The sequence below is a fragment of the Oreochromis aureus genome, linkage group 13, assembly GCF_013358895.1.
Source record: "Oreochromis aureus strain Israel breed Guangdong linkage group 13, ZZ_aureus, whole genome shotgun sequence".
Lineage (NCBI taxonomy): Eukaryota > Metazoa > Chordata > Actinopteri > Cichliformes > Cichlidae > Oreochromis > Oreochromis aureus.
In genome coordinates, this window is record NC_052954.1 from 28,283,486 (window position 1) to 28,306,713 (window position 23,228).

At 38.0% G+C, this 23,228-nt stretch overlaps 1 long non-coding RNA gene across 1 annotated transcript; it reads right to left on the reverse strand.

Annotated features, from left to right (window-relative positions):
* Positions 1-896: 896 nt before the first annotated feature.
* LOC120443278 lies at positions 897-15,532 on the reverse strand. The gene is made up of 3 exons (XR_005615303.1): positions 15,399-15,532; positions 14,894-15,013; positions 897-1,001 (listed from the first exon to the last, which is right to left on the reverse strand). It is a non-coding gene; the product is annotated as an uncharacterized LOC120443278 (long non-coding RNA).
* Between the last annotated feature and the right edge of the window lie 7,696 nt (positions 15,533-23,228).

Consider the following 23,228-nt stretch of genomic DNA (forward strand, 5'->3'; position numbering starts at 1 on the left):
ACCTACACCCTAACAGTGTGTGTGTGTATGTGTGTGTGCGTACACAGAGTGTGCATCTGCTCTCTGCACCTTAGTTGACCTCACTTAGGCAACCAGGCTAAGGCCATCCTGTGTTGTGATGATCTTAACTTCTATGTAAAATGTATAAAACAAATATTTCAATCTACTACAACTACTTAAAACTTAATCAAAGCTTAATCAGACGTATAAATGCATAAAAGATGATAATAGCATCATCAAAACTCTGGTTTTGGTTTCACTTTTGCAAAAAGCACACCGTTTCCTGTCAGCCTGCAATCAGCTTCTCCCCACTGAAGACTATGTGTAAGAATATAAAAACATTCAGAAACCTTTAAATTATAGATTCAACTTATTATAACTGAACCTGTAATAAACCTGTTAATATTTGATTATGATAACCCCTGTAATACAAATTATAACCTAATGCCAGCACTTCAATAAATGCTTGGATGAAATGATAATTAATGCAATGATAAAGATGATGGTTATGAACAGTAACCCTAAAATAATTCCTATAATTCTACAAGACACAAACTTGTTGTCATAAAAGCATAAATTAAATAACTTTACTTGTTTTGTCTGCTTGGTTAGGAAAGTGCAAGCATCACTGAAAACATTTTTTGAGAGACTTGATTTAGCAATGTTACTTATATTGATTGAGGACCAGGATATGCTAAAAAATTTAATACTTTAATATAAATAAATCAGGAGTTAATTCAGCAAAGTACAGGTGGATTTGCAAGGTCTGCAAGCAGACCAGTAACATAAACTTAGACAAGTATTCTCAGGTTTACGAGCAAGCAGGATCGCCACTGAGTGCTGGAATGGTTAGTTATGCAAAAAGACTCATAGTCTCTGGACACTGCAACCTGGGATCTGTGTCCTGAGAAGTTAGGTAAATTCCACAGTAACGACCAACCTCCCTTCTCCTTGCTGGATACCAGTGACTGTGTTTGGCCCTCGTGAAGCAGCTTATTTTCCTGCACACAGAAATCAGCGGGAAAAGCAAATGGGCACATTGATAAAGGGATGGTTTTCCAAAGAGGATCCTGTGCAAAGGAGAAGAAAGGAGCACGAGTGTTTCATAGATTACTTGGCACCAGCAGATATTATAACCTGAGCAACACAATACAATTAGACGAGGTTAACAAACTGCAAATGAGTAGTGGAGATGTTTGTGCTTAAATACCAAGGTTGATTGTAAATGGATGACACTTGTGCTTACCAAAGATTTTCAGGGACCACACCTGCTGCCAGAAAAGATTGCTTTTGCCATTCATGCCCACACTTGCACAGGCAAGTGTCTTTGTCTTGCTGTAATATTATATTGATATTATGTCTTGCCTTTGAGGAGGTCATGGTCCTCCAAGAATATCCTAGCCACAAAACCTGGATAAGTTCCACCAGTGACTTGTGATGACTGCTGATTTGGTTATTATGGACTTTAATGAATAATTAATTCACAGATTACTTTACTAACCCAAATTAAGAGATAACACCAAAATTGAAGACTTGCACTGATTAGTAAATTAAGACAACCCCTATCGCCTAGACGTTTTTTGCCCACGTTTGGTGCATCATATCCCACTTCTGAAACCATGCTAACTATGGGTGGGGAGCAGGTGGTTGATTGTTTTTGATCTCTTCTGCCTCCCATTCCACACTGAGCCATGGAGATCTGATGAAGTTTAATTAATGATTCGATAACTATCGAGGCATTAAGAAGGATGAAGGCATGAAATACCACTGAGGAGTGGGAGCATGGCTAAGCGGGATTTCTTTCCACCTGCTTCTCCATATGCTCTGCATCTTGTTGTGTTTACCCTCTCTGTCGTTGTCCTGCCTTCTCTGTTTTCCATCTGTCTCACTGTTTCATTCAGTGTACCTCCTGCTAGCCAGCTTATCGCTCTGTTTTTAACACACTCACAGACACACACCTCAAGCAGCAGGAGGTATGAAACTGTGTAGGAAATCTGCGAAGAGCCTTGCAGACACTTTGGTGTCAGAGCTAAAAGGATGCAGTGAGAAGAGTGTGTTATTTTGTCTCATTAAAAAACAGCCGTGGTTCCACTTGTATCAGGACAGTGTCAACAGTGCATCAGTGATACTATCTGGGAGTCAACTTGGATGAATAAACAGCTCTGCACAGTGAGAGTAACACATGATTACCAACTGTGGGGCTGTATCTGTTCTATCGGACCTTATCAGTGTGCTAGTGTGTGCATCAGTAAAAGGAGGAATGTGTGTTTTTCACCGTTGGAGGTGATAACAGTGTATTACCTGGGAATGCATATATAAGTGTAACATTATATATTCTGAGCACAGTTCAAATCTAACTCTATAAATGGTAACTGAATAACTTTGAGGCTTAATTAACAGGGCTGATTCATATTCACACCTTGAATTAAAATGAAATCTTCTGAACACCTGTGTTAAATAAATGTATATGCATTATTGGTTACAGTTTAGCTTTAGATGGGCCCATTTGTTACGTCAGGTTTTGAAATATGGAAATCCCAGCTGGGATCGTCATGTCAGCTTAAGCTTTTTTTTCCTTCTTGAAAAATTAATGTTGACCTTCTTGAGATTTGCTTGTTAATGTCGATTATTCATTAACAGATTCATTTCCACCAGGTAAATCTGAAAGCCAGTGCTTCATTTTAGTTGTTTCCTGCAACTGATCAAGAAGGTCAGGTTCAAAAGTTTTTTTTTCATTAGTTCAGTTTCTTCTTTTTTCGTTAAACAATCTAAATATTGAATTGTATGAAACCGATTACATTTACATTACTTCCCAAACTACTGGGAGTTGGAACGTCACCTGTCTGGTGAGGATGGAGCCTAAACTAGTGTGTGAAGCTAGATATAGTCAAGCTCACCTCAATGCTGTGCTTGGGCTCTGGAACCAGTCTCCTGGAGAGGAGGTGATCTTTATTCCAGTCTGGGTTGCATTCAGTAAAAAGTGGCATGTTGGTGGTATGTTGGCATCAGTTTTTAATCAGTGGATTAGAGCAGATGCCCAATCCATACATCAGGGATGTATGGATGAACTGACTGATTGATTTCCAAACAAGGCACAAAAAGTCCAAACCAAACCACAATCCAAACTAGGATATATCAGGAAAGGCATGGAACAGTGAGGTTGTTTTTAGTGTGCCAAAGATTCAACAATGAAATACTCCTTGAATTAAAGCTGAAAGTCTGCTCTTCACTAACATCTCCATTGGTTGAACTTAAAATCCTCTGAGGGAGTGTGAAAAGGCCAAACAAATTAAGGCCCTAATTGTACATGAAATGAATTACACCTATTCTCAGTGAATTACAATGCTAATCGTTACATTAGTTATAACTGTGCATTATAGTATGCATCATGTCAGTATAAACCAATTTAAATGCACTTCATAGCAAGGGTTATTCAGAATAAAGTATTTGGTAAAAACAAGAACAAATTCTGTACGCAGAAGTTTGCATGCCAGAAATGTAGAGGTGGCAGCTGCACAATAACAAAAGAAAAAGAGAAAACTCTCCAGCTTAGGATGATTAGTTATTAAAATTCCTGAATTTGCATTGTGTAGTGTTGTACTCTGCCTGCTTGAACTAACTGGACGGCCAATAGAGAGGCACTTGTTTCAGTTCTGGCTTGGCTTCCTCATTATGTTCAATATTTCATATTCTGTTTGATTATATATGCACAGAAAAGGGTTCACTGCTACATGTTTCCATCACACCATCTATGTCAGCTGTGAACCAGGTTCTGAGTTTATATTTCAGAGAGTAAGGGGATGACACATATGGAATTACTTCCATAAAGTTGAAAAAAACCCATAAAACCACAAACATCCTCATCGCAAGTGTCAGTCTAGATGCTGGACATTTTGGCTTGGCATTCTCTCCACTTTGCCCTCATCTGTGTCTTTTTTCTCTCTGGTTGGCTGTGTGCGCAGAGGAGCCATCTGTTTGGGAGGAAAGCTCATCCTTTGGCTGTCTCTTTGTTGTTAGAAATAAAACATCCCCTGTGCTTATGCTTTTTTTCTGATCTTTGAAATCTGAAAGTGCCACATGTTTCACAATCATTGCTTGCCCAGATGTTCAGGTTAGATTTGTTGAATATGTATGGAAATACAGTATATAAGGCAAAAGCAGAGTTTGTACAATTCTAACGAGCTTGATAATCAATATTTGGTATGACCACCTTTATTCTTTAACAGTCTGAATTCTCTTAGGAAAGCTTTCTTATAATTTCTTGAAGAAGTCTTTAGGAAAAGCTCTCAATGATACTTGATGTTTCAAGGTTGTCTGGATGCCTTTTTTTTTCTGTTTTCTGGCACCATGTCACTACTTCACTAATGTTAAGTCTCAGGCTATGAGGGGGCCAGTCCATTGTGTGGAACACTGTTACTTAAGTTCAGGTATGCTTTTACTAAATTGGCTTTGTGGTTTAGATCATTTAAATGTTGAAAACTGAATCAGACAACTTTTCAGATTATGTAGCATGGCGCACTTTTCTGTTTACAGAATTCCATCAATTTCGACAGAGCATGGACCATGTTTTACAGATGTGTGCCGATCTCATCATTGTTCCTTTCTTTGGACCTCCCCCCGTACAAATTAATGATGATTTAAACCAAAAACACTCCATTAAACCTTCTGCCACTGACTTCCGTGCTTGTGTAATGTGGCATACTTTAGCCTTTTATCCCCATTCACTTTCCCCTCCTTCATGCCAGCCACCCTCCCACAGATACCATTTCTGACTTTAGCAAACAGTAGTTGATCAGCTAAAGGACCACATGAATCTGTCAGGTGTTCCTCGTGTGTCAGGTCTTTGCTGGATTTTTTTTTCCCATTTTGCATTTCCTTCAGCTAGGTTGTCTATTACATATAGACACTGGTTCATCCCTTGAGGTAGGTGCCTTTTTCAAACACTTGAATAACTAATAATTCAGTTTTAGGTGGCTTAAGAAATGACAAAAAGAATGTTTCTCAGAAAATGGTAGAAAAGAAGAAGCCTGAAAAACCTAGACACTCAACACTGTAAAATACTTTTGTTGCTAGTCCAAAGAAAATGAATCTGATGAAGGCTACTTCAATCTCCACATCCTATTAGCTAGAAAACAAAAACTTTCATTCTCAAAATTATTTTTGCTCTCAGACATTTTAACGATCACCAAAAAATATATAAGAAGACAAGAGTATGCTTTTAAAGTCCCATTCTTCTGTTTTTTAGGTGGGAATAATGACATAGAGTATATTTATGCCCAGACACAGTCCTATTTGTTAGCAATAATTGCACCAGTAAAATACCAGTGAGTTGGTATATATTGCTCATTTAGCAACATCAGCAAAAATTGGATGTCCAGCTTCCAAACTCCAATATAATCAAAGAATCACATCATCTTTATTTAGACAGACTCCACTGGTGGGCCACCATCTCTGAGTCTCAGGAGGGAATTAAGAAACCTGCTGTATATGTAAAATAAAGAGTACCATACCTCATTAAAATGATGCTTTGGCACAAGTACTGATTTCCCCTAGATCATCTCATTATTTAATTAAGGTAACGGTGCATAAAGTTATAAAGAGATACCTGGATACAGAGAGACCTGGATGGAACAGTGCTGAGTTTGTTTACAGAAATACCAACATGTGACAGCGCGTTGCCTGCTGTTTACTGCATGAGCACATTTTGGCATTGCTTGCTGTCAAAGAATCACTATAAATATAAACTTGCATTAAAGTGCTATGAAAGCAAATTAAGTTAAAAACAAATTATCCACATAAGGCAGCAAATGTTGATATTTTTATTTTATATACAGAAGGTGACAGACTGTCACATCTTTCTGATGAAAGTAAACTGACCACAAAGTTTGGCAGAAACTGCTGTGTTTGACAAATCTGAGATGCAGCTCGTGTTAGAAGCAAGTGTTAGAACCAACCACTGGTGTAAGAAGGAAACTTTTAACATGTCACTACAAGGATTTTACTTCCCTTTTTTCCAAACTCTTCAGCTAAGACAGGCGACAGAGTCAAGCCCGGCCATAATCCCAGAAGACCAGGCCAATATGACCTCATGTAAGGTGATCGCTCTGCTAATTTCCCTCAATGCATCCGAGTAATCTAGAGCTATTTAAGCTTCTTGAGCCTGCCTGCAGCTGATGCAGAGCTACAAGCCACGTTGCCAGCCACCTCTTCCCCAGCTCTGACTTTTTATGTAGAAAAAACATTAAATGAGAGAGATTGTGCTGAAAATGTTTATATTAACCTCCCATTGCTAAGATTCTTTGGTTTATTTTCATACTTATAATCTGAACTGAACTGAAACTCAACTGAAAACAACTGGCTTTTATAGCAGTGAAGTTAATTAGCAGAATCTAAATCTTAGCGTCTGTGATCCATGTTACTTAACTGAAACTGGAGCACAGCAGCTTTCAAATAGTCCTGTCCATCTGAATTCCAGAGGCATTTTACTAAAAATGATGTTAAAAAATTGGTTGGTAGGAGCATTTGCTGTTTAATGTACATAATTTAATAGAGCACTTTGTTCTGCCCTGGTAACTCCATAATTTCCTCTTGGATAACCTTTAAAATTCTGTGTATATTACTCAGTATTTGAGTACCACTGTGGCTTCATTAGCTGCCATTTATTTCCCTAATTGTAGTTTTAACAGGCTCTCCATTATAGCACCCTGTGTTTTGCAGAAGTGCCAGGTTTTATCTAATCATCTTGCCCTCGGCTTGAACAGTAACTCCATAAAAGGTTATTCTGCTTTGGGTCATTGAAAACCTTTCACGGGTAATTATGATTTTTTTTTCCCTTTTTTTTCTGAGCTGCTTACATTCAAAAAAGCCATGAACCAACAACTCTGTCTTCCACAACAGGCCCAAATATTCAGAATGGAAGCTACCCAGAACAGATTGTGTCTCCCCGTTTGAATCCTTAGGAAGAAGCTACATTTTGTAATAATTTAGTAAAGAGGAGTCAATCACGAGGACCATGAGGTGAGTTTGCAATGTTGATCATCAGCGAATGTTATTGATATAAGTATGCACATTTTCCAAAACTAGTTTTTTTTTTTAAATAAAACAAAACATCTAAGGGCATGTTGGTGGCTAAATAACTACAAAGTCCAAGGACTGAATCCAGACTGAGATGTTTGTTGCATGTTTAAAACTCTTTGTCTCCCTCTCTCTCAAAGCAATTTGTGATATTGGACTTTCTAGTGGTCTGGGGGATTGTTAATCTACCGTTTACGTGGTGCCACATGGTGCTGCTTGGTCTGATGTTGCCCGTTTTTCATCAGTGGAATTGTAGGTGCATCTTTGCAGTTGCATCAAGACACCACCTGCAAAGATAAACCTACAAAAGGGTGCTTTTGTTTATTTATTTATTTTTTTAACTGCCTTTTTAAATTGAGCTTTTTCCTACTTTTTAGTTTTAAGCATTATAGGGTGCTTGCTTTATAAAGCTAAAAAGCACTTAGGTAAAGAAAAAGATTGGCTGATAACATGGCCTTTAAATTATTTGCACTGATAAATGATGAGTTGGGAAAGACAGGCCTGTTATTCTAATCCCATAAAGTGGATTTTCAGGCACAGCCACCACAGGACATCTGTGGTGTGTAAGTGAGACACCAGAAGCTTTGAACAAACTGCATTTTGTGCACTCAGAATGAGAATGCCCTGACCAAGCATCAGAACTTGTTAAGCGTCACCATTTGACATGCATGAGAGTAATTAATTTTTTTCCAATTCTTAATGAGCTCTGTCTGTCTGGATCCTCAAGACAGAAACATCAGAATTCTGGATGCAACCATGTTTGGGTAAAGCCAGCACAGATTTCACTTTTTCAGTAGTTGCAAAGCAGGTAGTGATTTAAAAAGATTTGCATTCTATATAGTGTCTTCTCTGTAACCAGATTCAAAGTATCTAGGTTTTGTTGTTGTTGTCTGTTTTTCTAAAGACCTCACAGCAAAAATCTATGCCATGGGTTTTCAACTCCAGTCCTCAAGAGCTACTGTCCTGCAGCTTTTAGATGCATCCCTACTCCAACACGGCTGAATCAGCATGCTGTCAAGTTTGGCAAAGGCCTGATAACAAGCGATTCATTTCATTAAGGCGTGTCGGAACAAGGATGCGTCTAAAAGCTACAGGACAGTAACCTTGAGGACTGGAGTTGGACACCCCTGAGCTAAGTGAAGGTAGAGTCATGGAGTAAATCTGAATGCTGACATTGGGACTCAAAAACTAAATAAATAATATATATATGCATGCATTACCTAGATTTTGTGGCAAGCATGGACTGCACATAAATAGATTTTGGAGCCAGCAGAGGTGAGCTCAGATTGTATATACATCCCTCGATTTACATCCTCATTACATCCGCATCTAAAAATTAGACTGCTAGTTTCAATTAATCAGTATTTGCTTTAGGGTTAATGATTTATGTTTACTACTTGGGCATGTAGTGTCCTCTTGTGACTTGTGGGTCATAAAAAAAATATGATGACAATGTTTAATCTTTGGGCTTCAGAACAGTAATCTACAAACCAGCAGGTGACACATCACAGCAGTTATGTCTGTCATTTGCAGCCTTTGATTACAAATACCTAATAAGTTTCATTTAATTGATCAAGATTTGTGTACTTTGTGTCGACACATCAAAAATCTTTTTCTGCTGTTGTTTCTGTTGATGGAAGACACAGTTTCCCTATTTAATCCAGTGGGTTTTGTCAAGAATTACTGGGAATTAAAAGCGAAGGGAAACTGAAAGACAAGAAAAACTATATATTTCTAAAACCTGATCTTTTTCCCAAAATCATAGCTTCTCCCTTGGCTCGGGAAAATAAAATGAGTTTCACCTGAAACACCCAAACTCCATTTAAATCACCACCAGCAGCTGGGTGATTTCTGCATGGCAGCAGCAGTGTGGTAAAGCAGAACCAACTAATCAGTCCTAAAGTAATCCGCGCTGAAAGACTTTCACGTTAGCAGAGCTGCCTATCCTTGAAGCCGTTAACATGCCTTACATGGAGCAAATTGATTTTTCTGGCCTGATTAAACTTGCCCTGCCTGTGATTGGTGCTGTTGACTGACAGTGATTTCCCAGACTGATTCTGGAGGCTTTGATTGCTTGGGTTGTTGTGTTGGCAGACACTTCATTTAAACACAGATTAGTAGAAGGGAGCATGGAATCTTTGCTTTCAAAGAAAAGGTTTTCGATCTTCTTAAAAAAAACCAAAAAAAAAAAAAACCAAACTTCTCTCCACTTTTGTTTATTGTGTTTTTTGTTTTTTATTATGTCAAAAGTCAGCCAGTAACTGATGGTTAGTGAACTCTTAGAGAAACCTCGCCGTAGCACCCACACATGGAATCAAAATGCGTGAATCTGTCACATTGTATGTAAACTTTCACATGTTTAAACTTACAGAAAAGAATTAAATTTATTGGAAGCTAACTGAAATTCAAAGAAAGAGAAGGAATAAAAGAAATAATCATCACAAAGAAGAGGACATGTCACTTACTTCTGGTGAAACTTGCTGAGACTGATGAAAGTGAACTCGACCACCAGATGAGGCAGAAAGTCTGTGGTGGTATGGGAATGTAAATGATCTTCTGAGGGTGCAAAATCATCAGCCCTTAACCTCAGAAACATTAACAGGTACAAATAGTTACAGATGGCAGACTGTAGAGTTTTGTGATATTTATTGACTGGCATGTTTTGTAGGTTTAACACATCCATTTCCAAAAGAGCAGAGAACACTCTGACGTTCATCGTTCAGATACTTCCTTGTTTTGTTTTTTTTGTAAAGTTTCCTGGTTTAGCAGTTTGTTTTCTTCCTGTTTTCCTTCTTCAGTTGGAAATGAATGATGGTGCATATTTAGTTAGTCCACATATTTGAAAACTATTCATTAAATTCCATACAATATGTTGAACACCTACATGGACATCAACATCCTTAACTTTTAGTGGATGTTTTTAGTGCCATTTATCTTATAGTTATTTATAATTCCTATTACAGAACCAGGTTGAATAAGTAGATTTCCTGTGGCACAAGATGTTGCTGTTGGATCTCTGTCTTTTAATCGGTTATGCTGTTTTTATCTGTACTTTTTATCATATTTACCTGAGGTAATGTGATGCATATCTAACCATGCCTCTTTTCAAAACAGTAACGGTTATCAGCTTTCATATTTTCACTACTCAGAGGAACCAGCTGTTTACAGTGGCTTTCAAATGAATAACCCTCATTCTTTAAGGACCCCAGTAATGGATTTAATGGTGTGAAGTTAGTCTTGTCCTCTTGTTTAGCCTGTGGGGAAAGTCTGTTGTTCTGGCCACTAAATGATCAGTCTAAAAGGGGATGAAATGCCATTCGATCAGCAGATTGGCCTTTCTGGATAAATCTCATTAACTCAGGAACATGCCATTCCCTCGTCACTCGTCAAGCCAAAATGTCACAGAAAATTGGCACCTTTGCTCTGGGTGCACAGAGAATTCATATGACCCCATGAAATGTTCAGCCTCCACTGCACCACTTTGCACGTCTGGGTCTTCTTTTTTTCCACTGAACACTCTTCTCAGCTTTAACTGGTTCAACAAAGTGTTCTGGATCAATTTCCCATTCGAATAACTGAAGAAAAGTATCCTTCTATAGCACACATGCTTCTGAGTGAATAAGAAAGGAAGAGCTTGGAAATGTGCCTGAAAGACTTTCAACTTGCTATATATTTGACATTTTATATTTTCTGAGCATGATCAAAAAGATCACAAATAAACACTGAATGTGAACGTGCATTTTGTTGGAGCATTGCACTGTACTATGTATGCGCAATTGTGAAGCATATTATCATCTTTCCTCTACATAATTCATTCCTCTACATGCTTACTTAGTTATAGTGATTTTCCTGGATAATATAATACAGGGTTGTGGATACTTCAGACATTCTCTTGGAGCCTTTTGTTTTTATTATTTTTTTTTTATTTCAGTTTTAAAGTAACCCAGTGATAGTGATCAGGGGTTCCTTTGGTATACAGTAAAGGAAATTTGTTTACAAAGTTGATTCAGAGATGATTTTGCAACATCAAAGCAAAAACGAAATAAAGTAATACTTATACTTACACTGTAAGACATGTTATTTAAACCTAATCCAGTACTGTTAACTGAAGAGTAAACTAAAAAAAAATTGTGACTACTTGATTCATTACTGTTTAAGTGAGGCCCAACTTGCTCCGAAAGCAAAGGAGACATCACTTCAATTTGTGTGGATAGAACTCCAAGAGTGCAGCTGCCTGCGAGAGTGTGTGTATGCCCTACAGCACTCAGAAAGCAGAGGCTCTCACGTGCATGGTGGCTGTTTCGTCTGCTTGACTGCTTTGTTCCACACATGTGGTTTGCTGAATTTGCAGATGAGGACAGTAGATGTGTGCGCTTGTGAAAGTCACTGCACTTGTTACTATCCAACATAAATATGATGTTGCAGTTGCATGAACATCTGCAAAAAGTTGAGAAACTGTCTCAAAAAAGTTTTCACATAACTCTATGCAGTCCTGTGACAAAGTAAGTACACCCTGTGTTCAGCAGCTTGTAGACTCACCTTTAGCATCCCACTCAATGTGTAGACTATTCTGTTCCAGAAGTCTTGTAGTTTGTTCAGATACAATTGTGCAAACCTAAAGTGTGCTGCCATGTTCTTTTTAAGCCTTGATTATACTCTGTTGCTGAGACAGACATTTAGAGACCCAATGGCAGGGTAGTGATTATTGCTATACTTCTTTTGGTCCAATTAGTCTGCTGGAAGTCCATCGCATTTGGCACACGTATGGTTGGTGTATTCTAATGCAAATTCTCCGCACAACTTGGACCCTCGTGCTTGTCTGATGTATGTCACTCAGATTCAAGTGAACCCGAGCAGATTCACAGACATGGAAAGTGTAATCAAGACTAGAGAAGTTCTTGTTTATTTTCAGGTTCTGTTGCTTTGTGATTTTTGGTCTTAGTTTTCCTAATTGTGTAGTTTTACTCAGTGTCATGAGTTTTTTTTCCCCCGTGGTTGTATTTTAGTTCTAGTTTCTTGTATTTATAGAGATTTTTTAAGTTAATGTTTCTATTTTTTTTAATTATTGTTAGTCACTTCATGCTTTACTTAGTAGTCAAGTGTTTCTTGTGTTTAATTATACTTCTTCCCCTGTATGATTATCTTTATTGCCTTCACCTGTATCTAGTTTTGGTGATCTGTTATTTTTAAGGCATTATTGGATTTGTTCTTGCATCAGCTTCTGTATACAAAAAATAAAAGTTACTTGTTTTTTCCCTGGGAATTATTTTGCTACACCAGAGCTTTCAGTTGATTCACAAAAATACAGTTCCTGTCATGGTGCTGGGTCATTTGACCGAGCCTTTTGAGTTTGTGTTTGTGTTCATTTGTATCACCTGTTTTTCCCATGTGTTTCCACTTCCCTTGTACCCTTCTGTGTATCTAAGACCTCTGTCTTCCTTTGTTCATGTTGTCTGTTGTCCTCATCACATCTCCACAGATTTCAGGTTTCTTGAGTCTCAGTTTTGTCATGCTCCTGTTCATTTATTTTTTATGGTTTTTCATATCTAGTTTAGTTCTCCCAGTCTAGGTTACTGGTTGTTTCACCCTTGCCTTTTGTTTGTAGTTTTTCCTAACAGCTTGAATAAACTGCTCACTTTTAGTTTAACCCAGTTCAGCCTCTCTTGTGTCTGCTTTTAGGTCTGCTCCACAAACTCACCTGCCACTCGGCCTTGACAGTTCCGAAATCAAGCTCCTATTTTCAATCCTGAATATCCAGAACATCCGTGCATAGGTTATTGCAGAGCTTCAGTTTGAAACATTTAATTTACAAAAACATAAGACTATATGCAACCCAGATTTCACATTGTTGTGCTAGTTGTCTTTTCACCCTTTGTATAAATGATGTCTGAAGTAAATTACTGCTTCACCATATTGTGGATGGCATTCTATATAATTTGTGTTATGAATAATTGGTGAATGATATCTTGTTAATTCCAACTAAACTGTCATAATCGCAAGATGAAGTGAAGAACTGATCAAGGAATAAAAAATGCCGCTATAATGTTGGGCACATGACCTAAAGCAGGGGTGGGGGGACTCCAGGCCTCAACGGCCGGTGCCCTGCAGGTTTTAGACGTGTCCTTGATCTAAATGACCTCCTCAACATGTCTTGAAGTTCTCCAGAGGCCTGGTAATTAACTAATCATTTGATTCAGGTGTGTTGACCCAGGGGAAATCTAAAACCTGCAGGACACTGGCCTTTGAGGCCTGCAGTTCCCCACCCCTGCTCTAAAGATTTGCAAAGACAATGAAAGCAGGTCTGCTTTTTTGTTCAAGTTTAAAACAAAAACAAAAAAAATCTCTCTGCAACCAAAGAGAATTCTCTCTTCATTGGCCAAAATTCATGAAAAGGTCAGTCCTGGATAATGTTGCACAGATCAGGTCTGGCGCAGCTGTCTCACACACACAACAGGAAATGCCTGGATGTTTTCCCAGGATTGGAAATAAGAGTATTTCCAATCGTGGGAAAACATCCTTGAAGCACACTCATTCACTCTGAACTCTCTGGAAAATTACCTTTTTAGCTAAAGAGTTGGCAGAGTAAAAGCCCTTTAATATCCTGTTTGAGTCCGTTGGAAAAAAGTTGGTTATATTTCTTATTCATTTTTTAAAAAACAGATAAAACAAACATGACAGTGAGATCCCAGTATGTTTATGTTTGTCCTTAGATGAGGTATTTATGCTTTTGTCTTTTAGGCAAGGCCAAAAACAAGATTGATCATTTCTAAGTGTGTGGGATAGTGGATAGTAAGAGTGTGTGTGTGTGTGTGTGTGTGTGTGTGTGTGTGTGTGTGTGTGTGTGTGTGTGTGTGTGTGTATAGTGGGATAAGAATGACACTGCTGCTCAAAAATGGTTTTCTTTGAGTAACAACTATGTAAGCTCAAACCTGCATCACTCCCACACTACTACACCATCAGGGCCATGATGATGGAGTGAGACTGACTGTTTAGACCAGATACATCCATCCTGGTTAGACTGTGAATACGTCAGTTTAACATGTTTTATTACTCTGACTAACGAAATGATCATATGCTCTTTTGGGTAGAAAAAAAAAAGAATAATTCTCAAAACAGTTCTTGTTTGTGACTTCTTGCCACAAACGTGCAAATCCATTCTATCTTTATGAATTCACCACAGCTGTGCGTACAATGCACTTCAAAGGTTCTCTATGAAAAGAGCCTCCCCACTCTCTGGTTGAATGGAAAATGTTGCAACACACAACAGGTAGAAATTGTAACTAACATACATCACTGTGAAACTTAACCAGCCGCTAATTTTTATTATTTAAAGTACTCTGAGTTTGATTATGCACTAATGTTTACATTTCCTGTTTTTATTTTGGATGAAGCCAGATTTAAAATTCCTGTTAGAGCAACAAGGTTTTTATACAGGGGATTTGGGATCTATTTTTTGCCATGTTTGTAGAAATAAAATGTTCTATCAATCAATCTGAATTATATAAGATCAAACCCACTTTAAACAGATAGGGATAACTCTAGAAGGTCTGTCTTACTGAGGTAGTTTCTGACCCACTCTAGAGAGTAGAGAAACATTCATTTTGAGGAAACTTCCTTAAAAGACATATACTGTAACTCCATTCATTAAAAAAAGAGTAGAAATTGGTTTAAAAGAATAGTAAAATGATCTTTTATTCAAACCTGTCTCCCTTCTACTCATTACCCTGGGAATGAAAAGGCCAGCTGAAACTTCCACTCTTCACCGGATTGTCATCACCTTTGTGGTGGTAATCAGGCCCACTCCCTGTGAATTGCTCACCTTTATATTTCCAGTGATTTGACTTCTCCTTCTCATCTTCTCTCCCAGCACCCATCTAATCCTGTATTTTGGCTGTATCTGGAACAGAATCTGCACACCAAGAAAGCTTCTGTGTTTCTACTGAGAAAAAAATGAGAAAGATTGAAATTTGGTGAATCTGTTGAAAGATTGAGAAGATTCACCATCCACCAGTTCCACTGCTCAATGTCTTGTAATACTGACCACAATATAAACTTCCCTGATTCTTGCTTGTGAAAATAGTGAAAATAGTTAAAACTACAATTGCTCCACTGAGTCTAGTGTTTGAGTATTTCATTCTAGCAAAAATGACATTGGAAGCCAGGCAGCACAGCCAGTCTAGACCTAAGACCTGCTAAATGCACTAAGTTACCTAATGAGTCTTATTAGCTCATAAGATTTTTTACACACTGACTTTAAAAAATACTCAAGGAATTAGTACAGCTATAAAGAATAAAAACTAAAATTTTGACTCAAAATAATTTACCTTCAGTTATTCAGAATCCAGTTTTGTTTAATACAGTTAGGTCCATATATATTTGGACACTGACTCAAGTTTTTTGTTTTTACCTGTTTACTGAAACACATTCCAATTATAGCTATATAATGGAGTCTCAGCTTTCATTGAGGGCATCCACATTCAAATTGGATGAAGGGTTAAGGAGTTTCAGGTGTACCACCATGTTTTTAAAGGGGCCAAAAGTAATTGGGCAGTTGACTCAGTTGCTATTTCATGCCAAGTGTGGGCAATTCCTTTGTTATGTCATTATCAATTAAGCAGATAACAGGCCCGGAGTTGATTTGAGGTGTGGTGCTTCCATTTGGAAGAGTTTTTTGTGAACATGGGGGAAAAGGAGTTTTCTATGTAGGTGTAACAAGCCATCCTTAAGCTGCAAAAAAAGAAGAAAAACAGAACAAGACTTCATTGCCAGAAACGGGTTTTTAACCAGGTATTAGAAATTAACACTTTATTTTCAGTAATTTAATTTGTCCGACCACTTTTAAAAAATGCTTTAGCTTCTCATGAACTGGATTGGGTAATTTCTGTTTATAGGACCATTCTCTATAAAATCTAGAAAAAGGTTTGTGGAAAAAATCCAAGTAAATTAGAAGTTTCTATAATACTCAGGGCTACCTTACCCATTCTGACGCTCGATTTGAACTTCAGCAGGTTATCTACATGATTAAATGTAAAGAGTGGCTGCCATGTGAATTGATGATTACATATTTGTGTTAACAAGCAGTTGAATAGGTATGACAGGAAGAGGAGTGTTTACACTTCAGAATTTAAACTAAACTCTAATTCCAAAAGCATCTGTTGTTGTTCGGAGACATACAAGCAATACCAAACAACACAGCAAATGTATATCAGTTTACACACATTGTTATCACATTATTATTTCTATGCTGTGGGATTTTAAATTGCTGGTGGTCTTGAAAAGAGGGATGCAAGCATGGCAAACCTCCCTCGTAAACACAGACAAAATAAATAAAACAAAAAGGCCGGCCCTTTGTTCTAATAGAGTCCATAAATAGGACAAAAGAGGCCATAAATACAGAACAGTGCTCTGTGAAGCAGAACAGTCTCTCAGGGGTTATATTCAGCTGGTGTTGTGCTCGTCTTCCTCTCTGCCCTGCTTCAGCCTGGTTTGAATTGCTTTCCATAATTGAGGACAGAGAGAGGCTCCTCATCTCTTAAAGCCTGCAGTCTCAGCCTATCTTAATAGAGATCTCCCCTCTCAGACTGAATCCATGGAATCTCATCAATCTGGCAGTGAATGCCACCTGAAAACAAAAGATGCTTAAGAGTTACTACCTGTAGGCTGAAGGGGAAAAACATGTGCTGCTGATCAGATAATGATTAATGCTCAGCAGCGTAGGCTGAGGTTTCCAAAATCCAACAATACCCCAAAATATCAGTGGTGTGTATTGAATAAGTTGTACGATCTGTCATCAGAGTAATTTAAAAGTCTGGTAATGTAAGTTAAAGGCACAGATGACTTGCAGACCTCAAACAAGGCTCTACCTTATCTTAAATTGAAAAAATGCTTTGGAACTATTAATCAGATTTCCTTGATTGCACACAGATTGCAGAGAGTATATAAGGCTAATCTCCATGCAGACATAAAAATTGAATAATGTAAGGTAGCATGTGCATTTCAAGTCACAGTACTGATGAACTAAAAAATGCGTAAAAAAAATAGACACATTGTTAACACTTAGTTTTTTTCGAAGAACGGACAGAGTTTGGGAGGAAATCTTCAAAGTACTGTATGGGCTGAAATATCAAATATTAGCTCTTTGGGATACTGTTAAGTTAAAATTTAATACAGAATGCACAAGTCGAGTAACCTACAAATGTGTGTGTCTGTGAGTGTACCAAGCAATGTAAATCCTCAGATCTCTCAAAACTCAGACTGGACTCTAAACAAAATACCTTTAACTGAGTCAGTATCCAAAGTTGACAGCTATTCTTTGGACACACATTTTTCTGTAAACAACAGACTTTGCTGCAAACTTGTATGGTCCTGTCCTCTTCTCTATGCTCTCTAATATTTCTTACCATTCCTGTTTTATTCAGTTATTCTTGTTTAGATCCTCCACTTCTTGCTCTTATTTTAATGGATTGCATTTATATAGCGCTTTTCTAGGCACCCAAAGCGCTTTACAATTCCACTACAGTTGTAGCTACAGCTGCCCTGGGGCAGACTGACAGAAGCGAGGCTGCCATATCGCGCCATCGGCCCCTCTGGCCAACACCAGTAGGCAGAAGGGTAAAATGTCTTGCCCAAGGACACAACGATCAAACCGGCAACCTTCCGGTTGCAGATGAGCTTCCCAATCCCCTGATCCACGGTCGCCACCATCACCAGCAATCACCATTTTGTGATTGCTTTCCCTGTCAAAATGTGATCTTTGAATGATATTCTTCACTTATGAGTATCTGAATATTTCTTTCCCTTTTTTCATTGTTTTTCTCCTTGTATAACAAAGGTGGGGGGGAAAGAGCTTAAAGTGTAATGAGTTTAAAAATGATTTGGACAACGACAACAAAGAATGTGAACCAATAAATACAGAGGGTTCAGAAGTATTTATTCACAATTAAAATAAAATCCCCAAAACGTCCTACTGTCCTTCCATTTTCTTAACCATATATTCAATTCAGGATGATGAGGTGGCTAAAGCTTCATCTTCTCACAGGGCAAAAGGCAGGATTCACCTTGCACAGGACCGAATCCTGAATGACATAAACTCTTTAGGAGTTAAATATAAAATTTCAACTTAAACAGCAGTTTTTTAAAAGAGTCTCTGGGGTTTGCAGCACAATTGGCCTGTCCAAGTGTGGCTGTTCCTGCTGTGAGAGGCTCCTTGAAACTGACTTTCTTTGCTGTATCAGACAGCGGTCCCTCGACTCACTGGTTTCCCTGTGGAAAAACACCCTGTCCAAATTGGCTGGAAACAGTGTCTTTTATAAGAGTGGGTGTAAACATGTGCAGAGTATTTACTGTAGTTAATAAGTTAAACTGAAAAGGAAAAACTGGGATCAATTAATTAGCCGAAACCCATGACACTAATAAAGCGTAAATAAAACTCTTGCTCTCAGTAATGAAAGCCTACAACAGAGTGTTAGGGCCACATTAAGAAACATTAAAAAATATTGATCATTCTGAGATTAAAGTTGAAATCCATTTTGAGAATAAAGTTAAAATACATTTAAACAACACACAGTTGTTTTAAGACAAACTGCCTATAACCTCTGACTTAGTGAAATCGTTCTTCAGAATCATTATTAGCTACAAGGAAGGAAATGATTTCTCTTTTAGCACATAAACACATTTTTGTGATAACTATAAGAGCGTTGAGAAGATGGTGCAGAAACTGCATCTGGTGAGATGGAAAAGCACACAAACATGGAAGAGTCTATTGGATTTGTACAAAATGAAATGGCTGGTAACTGGCAGATGCAAGGTTATCCCCTTGTGCAATAAAGAGCATGTATGTGGTATCACAAGGCAGCCATGGCAGTTTGTCTTGAAACAACTGTAATCTGCAGATTTCAACTTTTCTCTTAAAGTAGTATTTAGTCTTTTTTCTCTAAATGCAATTTTGAGTTTTTTTCTAAATAGTATTGCAACTTTATCTATTATTTACAAAATGATTCTTAGTGTAGCCCTAATACTCCTTCGTAAAAGCCCCTAAACACAAGTTTTAGCAGTCTCATAATTTCTTCACAAACATCACAGTGTGACATGGATTTAATAATCTTTGAGTATGACATCAAGCCTGATACATGTTGACTGTACAGTGATATTACACTACTAGAGGACCAAAACACTGTAACTCAGTCAGTTCAGCAAAGAAAATGTCTGTTCACTTGCCTCCATTCAAGGGCATTCTGCAACTATTCTGTTCTTTGCATCATTTCCACTTTAACACTCTTTAACTCTTTAACCTTCTGAGTTCTCTCAACAGTAAACTGGCCTAAATATTTTCATGCTCACATAGTGCAAACCAATCAGACTCTGCTCCCAGTGCTTATAATATTTCTGTGCTAAGTCATTCTGCCTTTCTGAATCTCATTCATGTGACCTGCCTCCTTTCCATCTCCACTTAATCCTGGTCAATCAGAGAGCTTCATCCAAGTTTCAGACTGCTTCGTCTTCACCACCACTCCCAACATCTAGATGTCTGTCCTACTTTCTACGATTGCTGGGACTTCACTCTGCTATTCTGTTACTTTACTGAATTCCCAAAAATGTTTACATAAACTCTGAAAAAACTGGATTTATTAAAGTCCAAATAATCTCTTTATGCAAACGACTGCAAGCCATATTTTAACTGATTTCCTTTTATGTTGGCATCCAAAACATTTTGCTTTGCATGCTTTCCTTTCATGTATCCCAATTGGATTTGGGTTTTTTTCTTTATTTATTCTCTGCATGTGCCAGTGTTGAGTTGATCAATACCTTCCTGTTGATCAGTATGTACAAGGCAGGCACTTTGTGAGATGGTGACCTTGGGTAGTTTTTGTGTGGGAGAGCACAAAGTCACACAGTCACCATCCAGTTTTAGTGTTCCCATGTGTTTGGCCTTGTTTGTTCTCCTACTTTCTGCCTCTACCTTGTCCCTTTAGTTTTGTTTGCCTGGCTGAACTGTTCACCCATGTATGAACCCTTTTTTGCCTGAAGTAAAGTTTGTCTTTTTAAATTTTAACTCTCCTGTCATGTCATGTATCTGAGTTCCCCAGTTTCTCCTTAATAATTATTTCAAAACTATATTTTACACTTGCTCTTTGTTTAATGAAAAAATATCTTTATTCCATAATTACATCTGTTAGAAAACATGCCTCTAATCACAATGGCACTCGTGTTACAAATGTGGAACTTGGAGCCCAAATGCCTGTCAGTTCCTTTTATGGTTCAGTAGTGCAGGAGACTACACATATGGCCAAGGATTTCAGCACAAAAACCCCAGATCACTATACATAGAATATTAATGAATCTTTATTGATTATATATTCGAGCCAACATCTTTTTTTTTTTTTGCCAACTTTCTAATTTGACTAGAAATCCAAAGGCCAGTGTAGTAAGTAGTTCACTCCCAGAATACTTCTATATATGACAAAAATATAGCAGCCCATATATCCCCACAGGAATTTATTCCACTTAAGTGCTTTGAAATTATTCATAATTTATTTTGGTTTCACTCTTTAAAGAAAAAAACAGTGCTTTTCTTTTTTTTAGCCCCAATCTTCAGTTACCATTAGAAAAATAGCACCCATACTGAGGTCATTTTCCTCCAAAACCCTCTGTGCTGACCTGTTTGCTCTCTCCTCAGCCTCTCCTCTACCAGGCTATCAGGCCAGTAAACCCTGAAAGCCCTCATAGATCAAACCACGGTGTCAGTGCTATACTTAAAAAACAGATCCTTCCAAACGGCGTCTCATTTTGGAGTTAAATAGGTCGCTGCTCAGCTGGAAGCTTCTACTGCCCTGGAAAAGTAGAGGGCCACACAAAAAAAGCAAAGATAGATGGATGGATAGATAGATGATAGATAGATTGATATTACTTTTTGTAAGCTTAGTTTTATAACTGCCTTATTTCTTTGCCATTTTGCAGGGAGTCTGAGCGAAATATGAATTAGACTGAGAGCAGCAGACATGCCGCCCTGACAGAACATAATTACAGTAAAAGGTCAACAGAGACCCAATCTTCTCTAATGACAGGATAGGAAATGTTGTCTGAGCCGGGAGTGTTAGACGCTGGCAGAAACAGATACAGCTGTTGGTCGTTACCAAGCTGTTTCAAGCAGAGCAGGTTCACTTTAGAAATTGTATTAATGCAAGTTTATCATTAACTGGCTGTTTATATTTGGTGTTACAGGACATGGTCATCGTTTTGCACTGTCAGCATATTTCTTTGTGGGTCTCTTCAGGTGTGCCCTACTTCCATACTGCTTTACTATAGTATACAGTATCTATTACTGTAAACTAAATTGCATCCTGTAAATGAATAAACATGGAATTATGAAATTAAGTAAACCAACCAAGTGTCTTCATAACTTGGATTGCAGATGAGTTTAAGTTTCTTTTTCAAATGCAAGCTCATGTAAATGAGCCAAAATAACAGCTGTGTACAGCTGAATCCATTGTCTTCTCTACCATGAGGTCACCAGGCAGCTCTATTACGCTATGCATGGGTATTTTAGAGGTATAGTTAGTTAGGGGTCCTTGTCTCTTTAGAGGAAAGGTCAGTTTAAATGATAAACTTGATCGTATTATGCACATTAATAGGACTGTTTTTTCTAGAATGAAATTACCCTAATTCACAGGGCAGAAGGTTTGAGTGTGAAATTCATTTGCTGTGACCTTTAGCCATCAGATCTCAATCTTCTGTCAAACACTTTGTGGTTGTGGACACGTAACAGAACATTCACCATCATCAAAACATTTGAGGGAATATCTTTGGGAAGAATGGTGTTTAATCCTTCCTGTAGATTCTCAGAGATTTGAAAAGTTAACACTGAGGTACATCAGGAGCATTAAAGCTGTTCTGGTGTTCAGCAGATCAAGACCAACTTGGGCTTTTTTTGCCTTTGTAATGTTATTGTCTGTTGATATATCATTAGAGAAAAATAAAATTATTGTTATATTTATTTATTGAGAGGGATTGTTTGGGGTTTTCAAAAGCTTCAATGTCTTTTAATATTTCATTGTTTTACTTTGTCTCAAAAAAACCCCAAAAAACAAAAAAGATTTTAACCAAACTAAATTAACTGATGTTGACTGAACTGCAGCGGCACACCCACCCAGCATTTTTAGTATACATACTCAGTATTAAATACTCAAAATATATTTCATTAAATAAATACATTTAACATAAAACACAAGCTGAGATCCTACTACCCTAACACCATGAGACCTGCTTGTACATGTTCTCCAAACTGCATGGCACAAAACACACATCAAAGAACATGCATGCCTGCAGTATGACATCAATGTTTCATTTATCAAGGGTCTTGTTTTCTCTTGTTAAAGTACATCTCAGCCACCAGCCTTAAAACAACAACAAAGTGATACTGTGTGCTGGAGAAAGGCTGCAGTTATGTGAGGCAAATTGGTCATTGCCCACTTGAACTGTGACATAAGCTTTTTATATTTGCACTTGAGGAGCACTTGACTCACTGCAGTCTTCCCAATGAATTTCAGACAAATTGATTTCGCAAAGTGCCTCTTGGATGGTTCGGGAGACAGTGTAATGGCACGCTGTGATCAACAGTATTCATGGAGCAGCAGGAAGGCAAAGGTGAGGTTGAGTCATCAGTAACAAAATGATCACTTGTCACGCAAACCAGTATGGTTTCAGTGGAAATGTGTATAAAAGGTTATACTCACCAGACACTTTGTTGGTAAACATTGCTAGTAACAGGGTGGACCTCCCTTTGCCTTCAGAACTGCCTTAATTTTTGTGGCATATATTCTGGACTGTGTGAATCTCCCATTCCCTCACATCTCAAGGTGCTCTATAGGATTAAGATCTAGTGACATGGAGGCCATCTGAGTAGATTAAACTCATTGTCATCATGACAAAACCAGTTTGAGATGATTTTAGCTTTCTGATATGGCACTTTATTGTGCTGGAAGCGGGCATCAAAAGATGGGTACACTTCTGATGGCCTCTGATGGACAACATTACTCAGAACGTGCCATCTAAACAATGCTGATAGGAGTGGCACTCAGTGTGGTCTTCTGCCACTGTAGCCCATCTGCTTCAAGGTTTGATGAGATGTGTGGTCAGATGTTGTTCTGCATACATTG